Consider the following 15,266-nt stretch of genomic DNA (forward strand, 5'->3'; position numbering starts at 1 on the left):
AGGAGCTCTGGCTTCCATTTCCCTATCTGCCCTTAATGAGCAGGTGACCTTGGACAAGTCAAGCTACCAAATGGGCCTTTATTGCCCTGCGTGATAAATGAGGGGTAGATTAGATGATTCCTGAGGTCCCTTGAGGTTCAATGATTTCATGACTCTAGGAATTTGGGCTTGGGATCAAGTTCAAGTTTTCTTTAATGTCATAAGGTCTAAATCTTTCCTGTGGGGGAGCTGCATTTTATCATAAACATCAGTCACCAAAGCCTCCAGCTGCAAATTAAGAATGAAGGAGAAGGGGTGGTTTGTAGGTGCAATGAAGGAAAAGTTCCTCCTGCCAGATATTTAGAAAATGGTGAAATTTCCATTGAAAGTATATTATTAGTAGTAGAAAATAATGATTAATGCCATTTCATGTTCCTTTCACAAGTCATGGTAGATAATGAACAATGATAACACTATGCATGATTGCTGATCCTTGTGACATTCAAAACAGATTCAAAATTCCTCTTCCACATACAGGACTCAGTTAGGACGCTATATTAAATTCAAACTTAGGGATCAGATTTAAAATTCAAATGCATATCCTTTTTGCATATCTATTTTGACACAGCATTACAAATTACTCACTGTAATATGAATTAAAGATGGACTTTTGCACAATGGGGGAAACATTAAAAAATCCTATTTAAATTTAAATCCCCTTTTTCCCTTTTCAGATTTCCCCCCATATTTATCCCTCAGTATATCTGCTAATTATCAAAAGTATTGCTGTTTAAACAGTAATTTGTTCATTCACATTTTATTATTTTGTCCTGGTAGCGACTGCCAAGAAGCAATGTTGATATCTTGAATCACAATTAGTTCATTGTGATGTTCTTAAATGAGAGAATTTTAAGAGTACTTTGTCCTATCTACATTTTAGTATTTACCTAATGTACATAGTGTAGAAAGAACTGATGTCAAAAAGGACAGAGTGGCAAATGTGCTTTTAAGTATATTATAATAGAGCCAGTGAAATGTGCAAAATGACAAATTAAATTTAATGTTCAGGTGCATTGCCAATTTGTTTGGGGGGTAAAAAGCAGCACCCTTTGCTAACCTGATAAGAATTAATCAGATTTTAATTACTCGATGTGCAACCTGGACTGTTTAGCACATTTATACCGAGTAATCACTGGGGCATCTCAAGCCAAATGGCTGAAAATTTCCATCTTTTAAATTATGGGTATGGTTCTCTGTTAATCATTTTTGGACCCTCTAATTTTTGTTTTTTGTTTTTTTTTTTGCAACTTCATTTCTTCTATGACACTAATAATTTCCTTCGGGTTTTTCTTTTTTAGTGGAGGGGAACAATTTGCTATTTTGTATAAATGGAAGTGATGCCCATCTCAGTGTTGAGGCCCTAAGGTTGTATTTCCAGTTTTGTGGAAATATCCTCTTTGCTTTCATCTACCACGGAAACTCCTGGAGGTTAGGGGCGCAGTTTGTCATCACAGAGATGGAGTCTGACATTTTGGCCTCATTAACGCGGTGCTGTAACAAAGCGAGTAAACCTCAAACCTAATTTAGCAAAACAACCAAGCCCATAAAAAAGGGCAGGACAAGAAAATCAGAGGTGCATTCAATAAACTTTTATTATTGAACTTCAAAGTCTTTCTTAAAATTGCCAGAAGCTTCCCAGCTTTGTGCTGGTGCTTAGGAATTGCCACTCACAAATGTTAGCAAAGTCACCACGTCAGGCTCAGTAGATACGATGAAATCCAGAATCACATTCATTTTTGTGTTTCTTCAATTCCTGGAGGTCCTTGTTCAGCCTTCAATAAGATCAGCCCTGGACTAATCAATGAGAAATTGCAGAGAATATGAATCCTGCAAAATCAATAATTCGTATAATAATTACACAAACATATTAGAGAAGCATAGTAGTGCATAGCCAAGCAAATCCCAGGGAACATGCTCTTGACATCTTTTAAAACTCAGCCAGATATGATAAAGTTTTGCCTACCTTGCTTTTGCTTTAGGATGATCCTAGAGTTTAATAGAAAGAGTATTGCAAGGTTTTCCTCTAATGTATGCAAGTTAAAAAATTAACACATATAAAAGCCAAGTTGTTAGTAGAAAAGTTTAAGTGAATTTTAAAAGAAAAGAGACATGATGGTTCCAGATACAGGTTCTTGTCATATGTCTGAAATACCAAGTCTACTGTCTCTCCTGACATAGTTCACACAGGGAATCCTAGTAACTGCTCATGGCTGCATTTTTGTGGTCTGCCCCAAGACTTCTCCTTCTACCAGCTCAGGTTACCAATCTCATTGCTTTCCTCACCCCAACACCATGGGGGCATGAAGAGAACTGAATCAGAACCATGAGACTGGAGTTCTGGTTATGACCATGTGCAAAGGCCTACCAATCCCTCTCACCTTCAGCTTCCTTATCTGTAAAATGGACATTACAAGATCGCTGAGTGTATAAGGTGAAATGTTACTAAAAGTGCTTTCTTTCTTTTATTTTAGAAAGAGAAAGAATGGGGGAGAGAGGAGGAAGGGAGGGGAGAGGGAGAGGGAGAGGGAGAGCGAGAGCGAGAGCGAGAGAGAGAGAGAGAGAGAGAGAGAGGATCTTAAGCAGGCTCCACACTCAGTGCAGAGCCCGATGCAGGACTTGATCCCATGACCCTGGGATCAAGACCTGAGCCGAAATCAAGAGTCAAACCCATAACTGACTGAGCCACCCAAGCACCCTGGTAAAAGAACTTTCTAAATTGTTTACCTCTGTAGTCCCTGCATGGTTTTCTGACCTGGAATAACTTTATCTTTGAGTAGAGGAGTCACAGAGAAGGCCTGTGATGGTTAATTTTGTGTGTCAACTGGACTGGGCAAAAAGATGTCCAGAGAGCAGGTGAAATATAATTTTTTCTGGGCCAAGAGCCTACAATGAATCCTCACTTTTCTTGTGAGCCTCACTTTTTCTGTGTGGATTCCTCTTTCCATTACCTAGCCCTGCCAGTTTCAGTCCCTTTAGCCACCTGGAGCTCCACTCATTGCTTCCTTAGCTCAGGGAGATTGCCCATCTCCATTTGCCCTCACTTTGTGTATTTCCCTCCTCTCAAAGAAGACAGCCCTGTGCTGTTTGCTGTTCGAAGTCTTGAAAAAGTTGGGGCACCTGGGTGGCTCAGATGGTTAAGTGTCCAACTTCAGCTCAGGTCATGATCTCGCGGTGAGTTCAAGCCCTGTGTTAGGCTCTGTGCTGACCCTCTGTCTGCCCCTCCCCCACTCGTGCTCTGTCTCTCTAAAAAATAAACAAACATCAAAAAAGAATTTAAAAAAAAAGTCTTAAAACAATTGCTTTATGTACTTTGTCCAGTGTTAGAATTGTCGTTAGCAGGAAGCAAATCTCTAATAGTTATTCTGTAATAACTGGAAGTGAAAGTATTTATCTAGATTATTTTGCTCTAAATCATACATGAATTATTTATTCCTGACAGTTTCAATACATTAAGACTTTGTCTAACATTACTGCTAGAACCTACCCAACCAAAAAGTGAATTTGATTTGAAAAATAAATCCTCAGAACAATGAAAGATGCTGATTTCAAATTGTAAGTTTCAACTACTATAGCATGAGGGTGCCCTAATTTAAGAACAAAGAGAAGATAATCAGACAGTGTTTCTACTCAACAGGAGTTTCAGGCATAATTGTGAAATCAACCAACACCTCTAAAGTTTTAAATTAAAATCTCTAAATTTAAGCTATGACTCCACACATGTAGCAACATCCTTGTGATTCCATATAATATAAACCATTATGTTGAAAGTAAACATTGACTAAAAGCACTCTCTCCTCTCTCTCTGTGTGTGTATATATATATGTATATATATATGCGCGTGTATATATATATATATATATATATACGCATGCGTATATATATATATATACACACACATATATCTATCTATCTATCTATCTATCTATCATCTTCTATCATCTATCTTTCATCATCACCTACCTCTCTCTCCTTGTCTCTTTCTGTAACATTTATTGAGCAGTTGCTGTATGTTAAGTACATTATATACCACATCATGTTTAATCTTCACACACAAAAAAAACCCCTATAAGGTTAAGTAAACTTTCCAAGAGTAGTAGTAATCTTGGGTAAGTCAAGGATCAAATCTAGACAGTTGATACTGTTGTTATAAGTGCTTCAAGTAATAGGGTGGATGCTTTTAGTGAATTCTGAACAAAAGTTTACAGCTTGTACAGTAGATTTTTGATGTTTGTTCTACCTTCTTGACAAGTTGTGTTTTGTGGATCCACTAGTAGGGGTACCCCCAAATAGAATCCACTAGATTTATTCTCACATTGTACAAAAATGACCTAAAATACAGATAAGGAAGGGAATTTTCCATTCACAGTTTATTGTTTGCTTGATTTTATAACATTCCCCCTCCAAATATGTCTTGCCTCCTAGGAGAATCTTTCATGACATATTATGTCATAAGAACATACTAACTCAAATACAAACATCTGGTCTTAAAATAATGTCTCATTTCTTATTTCTCTTCTTTTTGTATGCTTCTTCATCTTGCCTAGTCCCACGGTTGTATCTTGGTTCAACCTTATAACATACAACATCACTCACATCCATACAAAACAAACAACATGCATATACTAAAATACATCGTACAATAACTTCTTTTTTCCATCAAAGTATCAATAATGATTGAACAGTATTTAGGGAGTTTTGTGCCAGTATTTTTCTAAAAAAAAAAAATACCAATTTATGGTTACTGGTGTATACTATAGCAAAAAAAATTGACCATTGCCTATGTAATCTGACTTAATGGTACTAAAGACTATTGGGTTCATTTTTAAGAAGTCTCCCACATTTTCAGCTTATGTTTTTTTCTGATTTATCACTTTCTTAGATATTCCTAGAATTCAACTGCAGGAAGAAAATAATGTTTGATGATGCCAGTAAAGTAAACTAAGGAAATAGTATAAAACCAAGAATCACAAAGAAGAATGTAAAGATAGAAGTTGCTCTTGTTGCTGTCTTACATCTGCAAAGAAAGGACAATGCCTAGAACTATTTGCTGTTAATTTAGTAAATAATGTACAGTTTATAAAAATATAAATTGTAAACTGTATGATATATCTTTTCTCTTAAAACTCTCTTTGTGCAGAAGGAAATTGGGGGTTGAGATCATGTCAGCTGTAACATTGTTGTTTTACTAGGTTTGTCTTGATTGGTTCTCTGGAACTCCATTAACCTGCTTTCCATCGAGAGCCAAAGACATTATCTGCTGTTGAACTTAAAAAGAATTTTGCTATTAGAGACTGTAAGAAGTAGAGGGTGTTTTTTTTTTGTTTTTTTGTTTGTTTTTTTTTTTTGTTTTCTAATTGAACCTGTTAGAGGACTGGGACCAAGTCTTATATTGCTTTTCTTATTTCCCCACAGTTCTCAGAACTGGCCTTAGTACCCAATTAGTATTTAATAAATACTTGCCTATTGGCTGACTTTCAGATTTGGAAATGTAGACTACCGTGAGATCAACAGGGGATTATGCACAAGGAAGAAACAACTCAAAAAAGAGAGTATCTCCTTGTTTTATTTTTTAGTAAGCTTTTTGTTTCAGAAGAAATTATTTTAACTTCAATCTGAGGTAATATGTAATTTTAATACATTTATAAGTAGTATAAAAGTATGACTTCACATAGCAAATTGTGTTAGTCATTTCATTTTAAATAACGTTTTACTCAAATTGAGGGTTGATGAAGGGAGGTAGGTGGGAGATGGACCAGATGGGTGATGGGTACTAAGGAGGATGCTTGTTGAGATGACCACTGGGTGTTATATGTAAGTGATGAATCACGGGTATCTACTCCAAAATGAATGTTGTGCTGTATGTTAACTAAGTAAAATTTAAATTAAAAAAATAATGTTTTACTTGTCCTTGGCCTGGGAAAGTATCTAAATGCATTTAGGTGCTAGCCAAATTCATTTTATCTTGGTAGGTAAGATGCTTATTAGATATGTATCCTTATAAATACAATAGATATCTCTTACAGTGAGAAGAATTTTTTCTCTATTAAAAACTAAATTCTCAAAGAAGTTTCTGCACATTTTCAATGAGGTTTGAATGTTCATCTCATATGTATTCTTAATATTCTTTTGGGGACCTTGATGTAGTACTGCAACGGGAATTTTTTTCTTTCAAGGTACATTGAATTACGGAAAAAAAAATCAGTTGAGGGTAACATCATTAAAAACCAACAGAGTATTATACTCATTAATTCCACAAGGATTGAAAAAGCATAAAAAGTTATATTATCAATTAACACAGAGAAGCTGGGGGAGGAAGGAATAAAGGCTTCCAGTCCCTGTCAGTGTTTTTTCACAAATGTCTACCCATAAAACTTCAATAGCAAGACAAAGTGATTGATTGTGGATCCTACTGTCAGCTATCCCAACTTGAACTTTGCATTGTAGACTAAATTATAAAAATAATATTTATCTATTATCACTTAAGTAGTACCTAAGTTTTGGGGTGCCTGGGTGGCTTGGTCGGCTAGGCGACCGACTTTGGCTCAGGTCATGATCTTGCAGTTCAGATTGTTGGTTCCAGCCCTGCATCAGGCTCCGCACTGACAGTGTAGAGTCTGCTTGGGATTCTCTCTCTCCCTCCCTCTCTCTCTCTGCCCTGACCCCACTCATGCTTTCTCTCTCTCTCAAAAATAAATAAACTTGGGGCGCCTGGGTGGCGCAGTCGGTTAAGCGTCCGACTTCAGCCAGGTCACGATCTCGCGGTCCGTGAGTTCGAGCCCCGCGTCAGGCTCCGGGCTGATGGCTCGGAGCCTGGAGCCTGTTTCCGATTCTGTGTCTCCCTCTCTCTCTGCCCCTCCCCCGTTCATGCTCTGTCTCTCTCTGTCCCAAAAATAAAATAAAAAAATGTTGAAAAAAAAAAAATTTAAAAAAAAAAAAATAAATAAACTTAAAAAAATATTTAAAAAAATAGTCTCCCAATTTTCAAATACAATTGATGTTGTGGGATAATGAACCATTTTTACACCATGAATTTGGGTATTTTCTGGCATCATTTCTTGTACCCCTGTAGAATAATTATACTCCAGTTTGAAAAACATGGTATTGTGGGACACCTGGGTAGGTCAGTCGATTAAGCACCCGACTTTGGCTCAGGTCATGATCTCACGGTTCATGGGTTTGAGCCCCATGTCAGGGTCTGTGCTGACAGCTTGGAGCCTGGAGCCTGCTTCGGATTCTGTGTCTCCCTCTCTCTCTGCCCCTCCTCCACTCATGCTCTGTTTCTCTTTCTCTCAAAAATAAACACACATTAAAAAAAAAAAAAAGAAAAACATGGTATTGTAACACCTTACATAAATATTATTACAATGAACTTTCATTATTTTTTCACATTGTCTCCTCCTACATTTTGAGTTCCCTGAGGTCAGGGACTAGATCTCATTTTTCTCCATATTATCAGAGGCCAGTTTAGTGCATAGCAAACAATAGCATGTAGTATTTGTTTGCCAAATTGAATTAAATTTGTGCATATTTTATACTTGGGCTTGTGAAAGTTTCATTCAGACTGTATCTTTGAAGAAAATGATAAACAATAACAACACTACTAGTTACATGATGTTTACCATTGTCATAAAACTCTAGTCTTACGTATTTACATTTGGATAGAATTTAACTTGCAGACATGGTGCTTTGTTATCAGTGCCTCACTAGTGTGCTGTGATCTGGGACGAGTCACAGCATCTGGTTGCTGCTGTTACATAAATACGTAAAAGAATGTTTAAAAAGATTTTGCTTTGATTGGTCATTTTGGAAAATCCCTATCTTATTGTCATGTTAAATGTCATTCAGTTCTGCTCTAATTCTTCATTTTCATCTTTCTTTTGTGCAAATGCTAAGGATAGGAAGGTCATGGGGGTTTTTCCTCTGCGAAAGTAGGACCTGGATCAAAAATTCAGAGTACCCTTGTGTTAGAGGGATGGTCCACTATGCCCCTGTTCTTCGGATGCTGATCCAGAATATATTTAAGCACTAAGGACTGCACCATCTTGTACACAAATATTGACAAAGCAAGGAAGACAGAAAAACCGATCTTTTGCTTAATGAGTAACCAATCCTTCTAGGGACAATAAATACTCAAGGCAGTAAGATGTCTTTTTTAAAATTTTGACTTAGAAAAAAAAAGCCCCCAAGGATGCTTTGCTTCTATAGCTGTGGAGATGCTCATGGTCTTAGCCATTCAGGACCAGGCACCATGTAAAGAGGGAGTGGACTCTTTGTGTAGCTCTGGAAAGCAAAGGATTGCCATAGGTGTCTGTGATGGTGGGGAGTGCCAGCGTGGGCAGAGCTTCAGAGAATTAGAGACCACCGATACTTATTATAAACAAAAATAGAGAAATAGAATAGATTTTGGTGCTAGAAGCATATAAGCTCTAAACTGTACTTTATTATGGTAAAAAAAAATTTCCCCTTCAAAGGCTAATTTTAGTTTTGAAGTATAGAGTGATTGTACATACATTGCCTTATGGAATGACTGTCAAATTCTTGAATGTGAAAAGGTAGACTGTAGATCTAGGGCTACTGTAATGGGTAATATTGCTACCTGTGGCCTGTAAGCAAGCTACAGACTCCTAGGGCTTAGGAGTATCTAAGCCTATCAAACAAAGTATCTAAAGTATCTAAACCTATCAAAGACAATACAGTAATTAATCCCACCCTTTGTTTTTTATTGTATTATCTTTGATCTTTAGAAGGTTTCTTCCACTTAACACAGTTCTCTCAATGCTGGATATTAACTTTGCTTCTTCTGTTTTCAAACTCTAAATGACATTTTTAGAGAAAATATTTATTTCCATGGAACAGAGTTTGCTCACATACCAAGTAAGATTTAAGTTTTTAGAAATTTGCGGTTGAGGTCACAGTTCCTTAAAAGGGCTATAGAATGCACTTCTTGATCGACAATTTTTGTTCTTTGCGAAAACAAGGGCTGCTTTATCCAGGCTGTATTTGAAAATTAAATTTCTAAACCTGAACCTCCCCCTTATCCCCCAAATCACTTTCTTTTGTGTTATAGTTGATCTCATTGTTTATGATTCCTTAAACCCTGCCAAGGATTTTAAGAACACTAGTTCTCTGAATTTAAATACAGTTTACTTGAAATACTTAGAGTGGTTTCCATTTTCTTACATAAATGCCAACTGATATAGAGCATGCGAGCATAATATAGCAGGATACAGAAAGAGGAGGCTAGGCATCTCAGACAGACTAGGGCTGCTGTGTTTATCTTCAATCAGAGGGGGACAAGTTAAAACTATGTGTGCAAGACATTTGATATGGGCACACATACAGCTAACCAAGAACAACATTCTTAAGTGAACAATTGCTAATTTAAATCTATAGACCTAGATAACATTAGTCTTTCGTTTTTGCCCTGCAGAATAATTGAAATCAAGCTTCGTCCTGGTGGATTCTTTAGCCTTGCATGAGGGACAGGCAACATCCATTGTTCATAGGCTTTTTTAGTAGTTGTTTCGTTGGAGCTGGGTGGTTTGGAGCATGTGTTTCTTAAAGGGGCAGAGTGCAAGGCTAGTCAAGTTGGTTCACCAAACTTGAGTAGACAGAATTGGCTGGTGGGATGCCCACTTCTATCATACCATGCTTATTCTTCCAGAAGTTGTTCATTTGGCTAAAGAGGATGACCTTCAATCGTATAAATAGGAACTATTTTTTTTAAAGTTTATTTCTTTATTTTGAGAGAGAGAGAGATAGAGCATGGGCAGGGGAGGGGCAGAGAGAGAGGGGAAAGAGAGAATCCGCAGCAGGCTCCGTGCTGTCAGTGCAGAGCCTGATGCAGGACTCACTCATGGACCATGAGTCTGAGCTGAAATCAAGAGTCAGACCCTTCACTGACTGAGCCACCCGGGCACCCCAAGAACTTTTTTAAAAAATCAAGAGTACACTAGTAGCTATGGCAAAATAAATTATTTTATTTATATATTTACATTTCCATCCCTCACCACACAAATGTAAGCTTCTCGATAGCAAGGTCCTTAAATGTCTTACTTTATCTTTAGTAAATAATACGCTTTTACCTATTCAAATCATTCAATGACTAAATATTGAATAGGTACAGTGACCAAGACATTAGACTAGGCCCTGGGGTTATAGCAGTGGAAAAACTTGGCTTCAGAGTTTTGTTGGTAGTAATAGGGAAAAAAAATATCATTAGCAAGACAACTTTCCTATAGTTGGGCTTTGAAAATTAAAAAAAAAGTCACATCTTTTTATTGTGTACAATGTGTAATAACACTGTTGGAGACTGATAGGGTGCCAAATATGGCTTTTATTTTACCTGTTAAAGCAGATTTATAGAGAGCTCATAGAGGCTCAACAGCTAAACATTTTGATTTTAGTCTAATTGGAAAAGAGAATTTAATTTTACTGACAATTACAGGGGAATAAAGAGTGCACTTAAGTTGAAATTAAAAAGTAAAATAGTAAACTAGTTAAGTTTATTGTAATATTGTTGCTTTCCCCTGATAATTTGCATTGCATGATCATGTTCATGATCTCATAGAATACATTAAATCCTATGGTTTATTATAATAAGAATATTTTACTGTGTAACTTGATAAATAGACAGATGTAAAAGAACACTTTGCGCGTGTGTGTGTGTGTGTGTGTGTGTGTGTGTGTGTGTGTATGTGAAAAGATTGAGCTCTTTACCTTGGAAAGGATTTGAAAATTGGGTCACCTTATCCATTTTCTTCATATTGATGGAATACAGGTCACTGAAGTCTAGCTTTGTTTAGCTCTTCTTGCTCCATTTTGACAAAGTGATAAAGAACCTAATTACTAAACTACTCAGCTAACAAAGATGGGGGAATCACCTTCTCAAAAATGGAAAAGCACCTTTTCAAGTATATTAAGGGCCCATCCATTTCAGACTTGAAATTTATCCCACTTAGAGCCTGGATGAGGAGATATGTGTTGAGGGGAGCATAGCTCCTAATTAGCTCCCCAGCCTGGGTGTTGGAAGGTGGAGACCTCTGCACTTGGTTTCCCATTTCTTGGAAAAATGCTCAGTGAGAGCAGGGATAATGTCTCTGAAGCATTAATTATATATTTACTGAATAAATGAAGGAAGCTTGATAGCAGCATGTAAAGTAGGGATCCTGATTGTTCTGAACCTATCATTCTATCTGCCTATACCTGGATTTTTGTGTGTGATCTAGTATAACAGGGTCAACTTACTTCTGTCAGCCTCAATTTCCCCATCTGTAAATTGAAGATTCTAGCATTCTTCTATTGCCAAGAAGAAATAAAAATTCTTAGTAAGAATGACCTAACATTTTTGCCTTTGTAAATACGGTTAATTCACTGTTACCCAGCTTCCCTTAGTAAACAAATGCTGAATACATTTAATTAATACATCTTAATTACTAGAAGAAAATTCTACTTTCTGTGCCCCCCCCCCCCCCACCTTGTCCCTGGTGACTTTCCGTAGTGGCTTTCTCAGTGGCTCTTCCTTCCCTGGCTCTTTAAAACTTAGTGTTCTTTAGATTTTCCTTCTTTTCTTATGCTATATGCTCTCCTTGGTTGATCTCGTAGACTTTTCTAGGCCTAAGTCTTGACCATGTCCAAATCTACATTTACAGTTCAGTCTCATGCCTCTTACCCTGAATCCTACACTGATATATTCAGCCGCCTACTCTGTTACCACTTAGATGTCTATGGCAGAGACAGGCTAGTTGCTCATCCAACCAGGTTCCTCTTCCTGGCCACACAGTTAGACTATAGCTGCTAACTTCTTCTGCATTCAGTTGGAGATTACATGAATGAGCACTAGCCCATGGACTGATGTGAGTGAAAATGATAGGCACCAATTCCATACATCTCTCTTCTGTCTTCATGGCTGGAAGCAAAGTTCTCCCAGATGGCAGTATTATCATATGGGAGAAGCCTGGATTCCTGAGTCACTCCTTGAAGGAGAGCTTCCCAAGAGAGCTACCCAAACTGCCTTGAGCTGTAATATGAGCCAGGAATAAAAGTTTGTTAAGCCACTGAAATTTGGGGGGTTATTTGTTGCCACAGTAGAGCTTGACCTTTCTTTATTAATATTGTGTCCCCTAGGCACCACGAGCTCCCCAGGTAGTCTACTTTCCACCTCAGTTGGTGGTATCATCCTCTTGTTAGCCACCCAATTCACAGCCCCCTAGTCCTCAGCCAAATCCAATTACTAACCAACTCCTGTGGATTTTAACTCCCTTATTTTTTTTCTTGGAATTATCTTTTTTTTTAAAACCATTATTCTGGTCTAGGCTCTTACTATTTCTTACCCGCTTGTTGATTTGAATGAAGTTAAAACAAACCAGGAGGTATCCTATTAGAATAGTCGGTCATTATTAAAAGGCCTTCCCAGCAGGGAACACGAGAGAATGTGGTGACAACGTAACGATACAGTTGATGTCTGGAAATAAGTAAATCTCCAGATCACTGATGAAGGAAGTGGGGACCTCCCCGGCCTTTGCTCTGCGCTGATGATGCCTGAATACAAAATAAAAAAAAGGACCCCCTGCAGTGCACAGATGGACAAGTGAGGCTTAATGCAATTAACCATGGACACCTGGATACTTCCTACCTACTGTCTTCCACTTTATCTTTTCATCCACTCACACATGCTTTTGATAAAGGGTCACAATGCCAGCTGCTTACTGAGTGCAGATCAAAGCTGGAGCGATAGTCTGGCAGGGGTCTTCTTGCTAAGCTTAACCTTACCTGGGAGAGTCAGTTAGCTCAAAACACTTCTAATCACCTGTGATCCCTCCTTACGTCTCCTGCAGAGTGTGGGACTGTAGTTGACAGCTCCCACGCTCCCCTGTCCATTTAGTGATGCTCCCTTTATAAAAGCAGCTCTTGGTTTTATCAACCTATATTCCCTCTACCACGAAAAGGAAGCCCCACTTTGATCACACTCCTCTTGCTTAGAGGCCCCTCCTGTGCCATGGTGCTTCATTTTCTTCATTTCTGTGGCAGCTCTCTCTCCTCCAAACCTCAGCACACATTTCCATTGTATATTTTAAACAAGAAAATTAAAATAATCCCATGTTTAAAGAAATGGGGTTTGCCTTTAAATAATTTTTCAGCAGTCCATAGCTTTGTTTTTTCATGTAGAATAAAAAGATCCTATTGAAGCTTGAAATGGCTTCAAGGAACATAGAAGTGATTTTGAGGTCCGGATGGACATCTTTATGCTGGGTTTTATAGGAAAGCTTGTGATTATTAGAGGCTTACGCCAAAATGGAGTGACTAAATTTTCCCTGCCCTCCTCACTGAAATGTCTGGGGGGACACTTCTGCACATAGAACTGATTCCCGTATAAATAAGTACAGCGTTGGCCACACTAGTCATTCTTACTACTGATTCTTCTTCTGGACCCTCTTCCTCCCTTCTTGTTTCCTAACTTGAACCTAGACCTTAGCCTGTTTCTGTTTCAGGCCTGCTGTTCTGTTACGTTGTCTTCTTCCTCCCTCTGTAGCTAAACTGGTCACATGCAATGTCATCTATGCTTCCAGGGGAATGATGGCCATTCTGTAGCCCCTTCTAAGAGTATTTGCTTTTCTTAAAAAAAAAATTTTAACGCTTATTTTTGAGAGACAGGAAGAGACAGTGTGAGCAGGGGAGGGGCAGAGAAAGAGGGAGACACAGAATCTGAAGCAGGTTCCAGGCTCTCAGCTGTCAGCACACAGCTGGATGTGGGGCTCAAACTCACAAACTGCGAGATCATGACCTAAGCCGAAGCCGGATGCTTAACCGACTAAGCCACCCAGGTGCCCCTAAGAGTATTTGCTTTTAAAGCACTATTACCAACTGTAAAATGAAAGATTGTACTCCCATTAGAGAAATTTAAGGTGAAATGAGTATCGAGGGATTGAGGATATTTTTAAGAAGAATATTTTCCCTGAAATCCTTTCGTAACCTGCACCTCTATGCAGGTGGATCTTCTCCATCTAGCGTGTTGCTGGGTCCATTAGCATCTCATTATCTGCCATAGGGAAGTAGATACTGTGCTAGCTTTCATCCTGTCAATAGTCCCTATATGTAAAAAGAACAAAGACTTAAAAAAAAGGGAGGACAGAAACGATTTCTCTGTTTTCTTCTTTTCTACCATGCATACTGCCAAGTAACTTCCTACCTCCATCCTTTGTACATGCCATTTCCCGTGTCAGGAATTCGTCTCTTCTTACCTTCCTACTCATCTTTCAAGTGGTACTCCCCCAATGTGGCTCCCCCTGGTTCCTCCAGCTGGAATAACTTTTCTTTGTTTCTATCTTGAGCAAAACACTTAGCCACACTTTGCATTTTTGTAGTCTATAGCACACTGAGGCACAACAAAGGCTTGGCACTTTGCAAAATTCAGTGCTGTGGGCTACTTGTTTGGTTTTACAAGCTCTGAGCATTAAAATCTTGATCACTGCTGTTGGGTGGGGTCCACCCAGTTTAAATTTCTGCATATGTGACAATATCTAAAACGGGCTCTTTATCTTAGGACTTTATGAAGGTAATAAAAGTGTGCATCAAGTTATTTTTGAAACAATACGGGGGTATAAATAAGTAAATAATAACTGAGCCCATGCTATGCAATGACAGCTATGTAGAGTTAGCAAGCAAAATTATTTATAAATAAGGAATTATACATTATATATAGGGAGATTCTGATGTTGGCCAATTTTCTATTCACTAAGGGATTGAAAAAACTGCTCAGTAGTGTGGCCAACAGAAAGGTTTCTGTTCCATGCTGAATATTTTTTTTTCCTTTTTGTATCATCCAAGTTCTATGTGCTCTAGGATTCTTTCTGTGAATTTCTTGTTTTGATCCCTCATCTTCACTAAAATGTTCTTTTCTTCTATCAGAGCCCTTAATGCTATTTGCAGAAAATCTGTAGTCCTTGATTTTTTCATTTGCTCTTATATTCTGCAAAATTACCCTACTTTCCCCTTCCTGTCCTTAGCTTTTCTGCAGAAACGGGAAGTCCCCACTCCACACCCTTGTATTGTTAGACTAGCTTCTTGACTGGGACCTAAGCTGAAATCAGATTCTCTCTTGGGGCACTGACATGGTATCTGAGACACCCCCACTTTTTCTCATCATTCCTCAAGGAGCTACGAGGCGCAGCATCCAGGGGCATTGATGCTTAGGTTCGCCATCCTCTATCTCCTGTGAAGCCATTCTC

General features: G+C 38.2%; 1 long non-coding RNA gene across 1 annotated transcript in view; it reads right to left on the reverse strand.

Annotated features, from left to right (window-relative positions):
* Nucleotides 1-1,613: 1,613 nt before the first annotated feature.
* The window catches only part of LOC131519042 (uncharacterized), a 54,656-nt gene continuing 41,003 nt past the window's right edge, over nucleotides 1,614-15,266 (reverse strand). The window contains exon 3 of the long non-coding RNA XR_009265421.1: nucleotides 1,614-1,866. This is a non-coding gene — a long non-coding RNA (uncharacterized LOC131519042). The remainder of the gene's footprint in view (nucleotides 1,867-15,266) is intronic.

This window comes from Neofelis nebulosa, chromosome 8 (assembly GCF_028018385.1).
Source record: "Neofelis nebulosa isolate mNeoNeb1 chromosome 8, mNeoNeb1.pri, whole genome shotgun sequence".
In the NCBI taxonomy this organism is placed as follows: domain Eukaryota; kingdom Metazoa; phylum Chordata; class Mammalia; order Carnivora; family Felidae; genus Neofelis; species Neofelis nebulosa.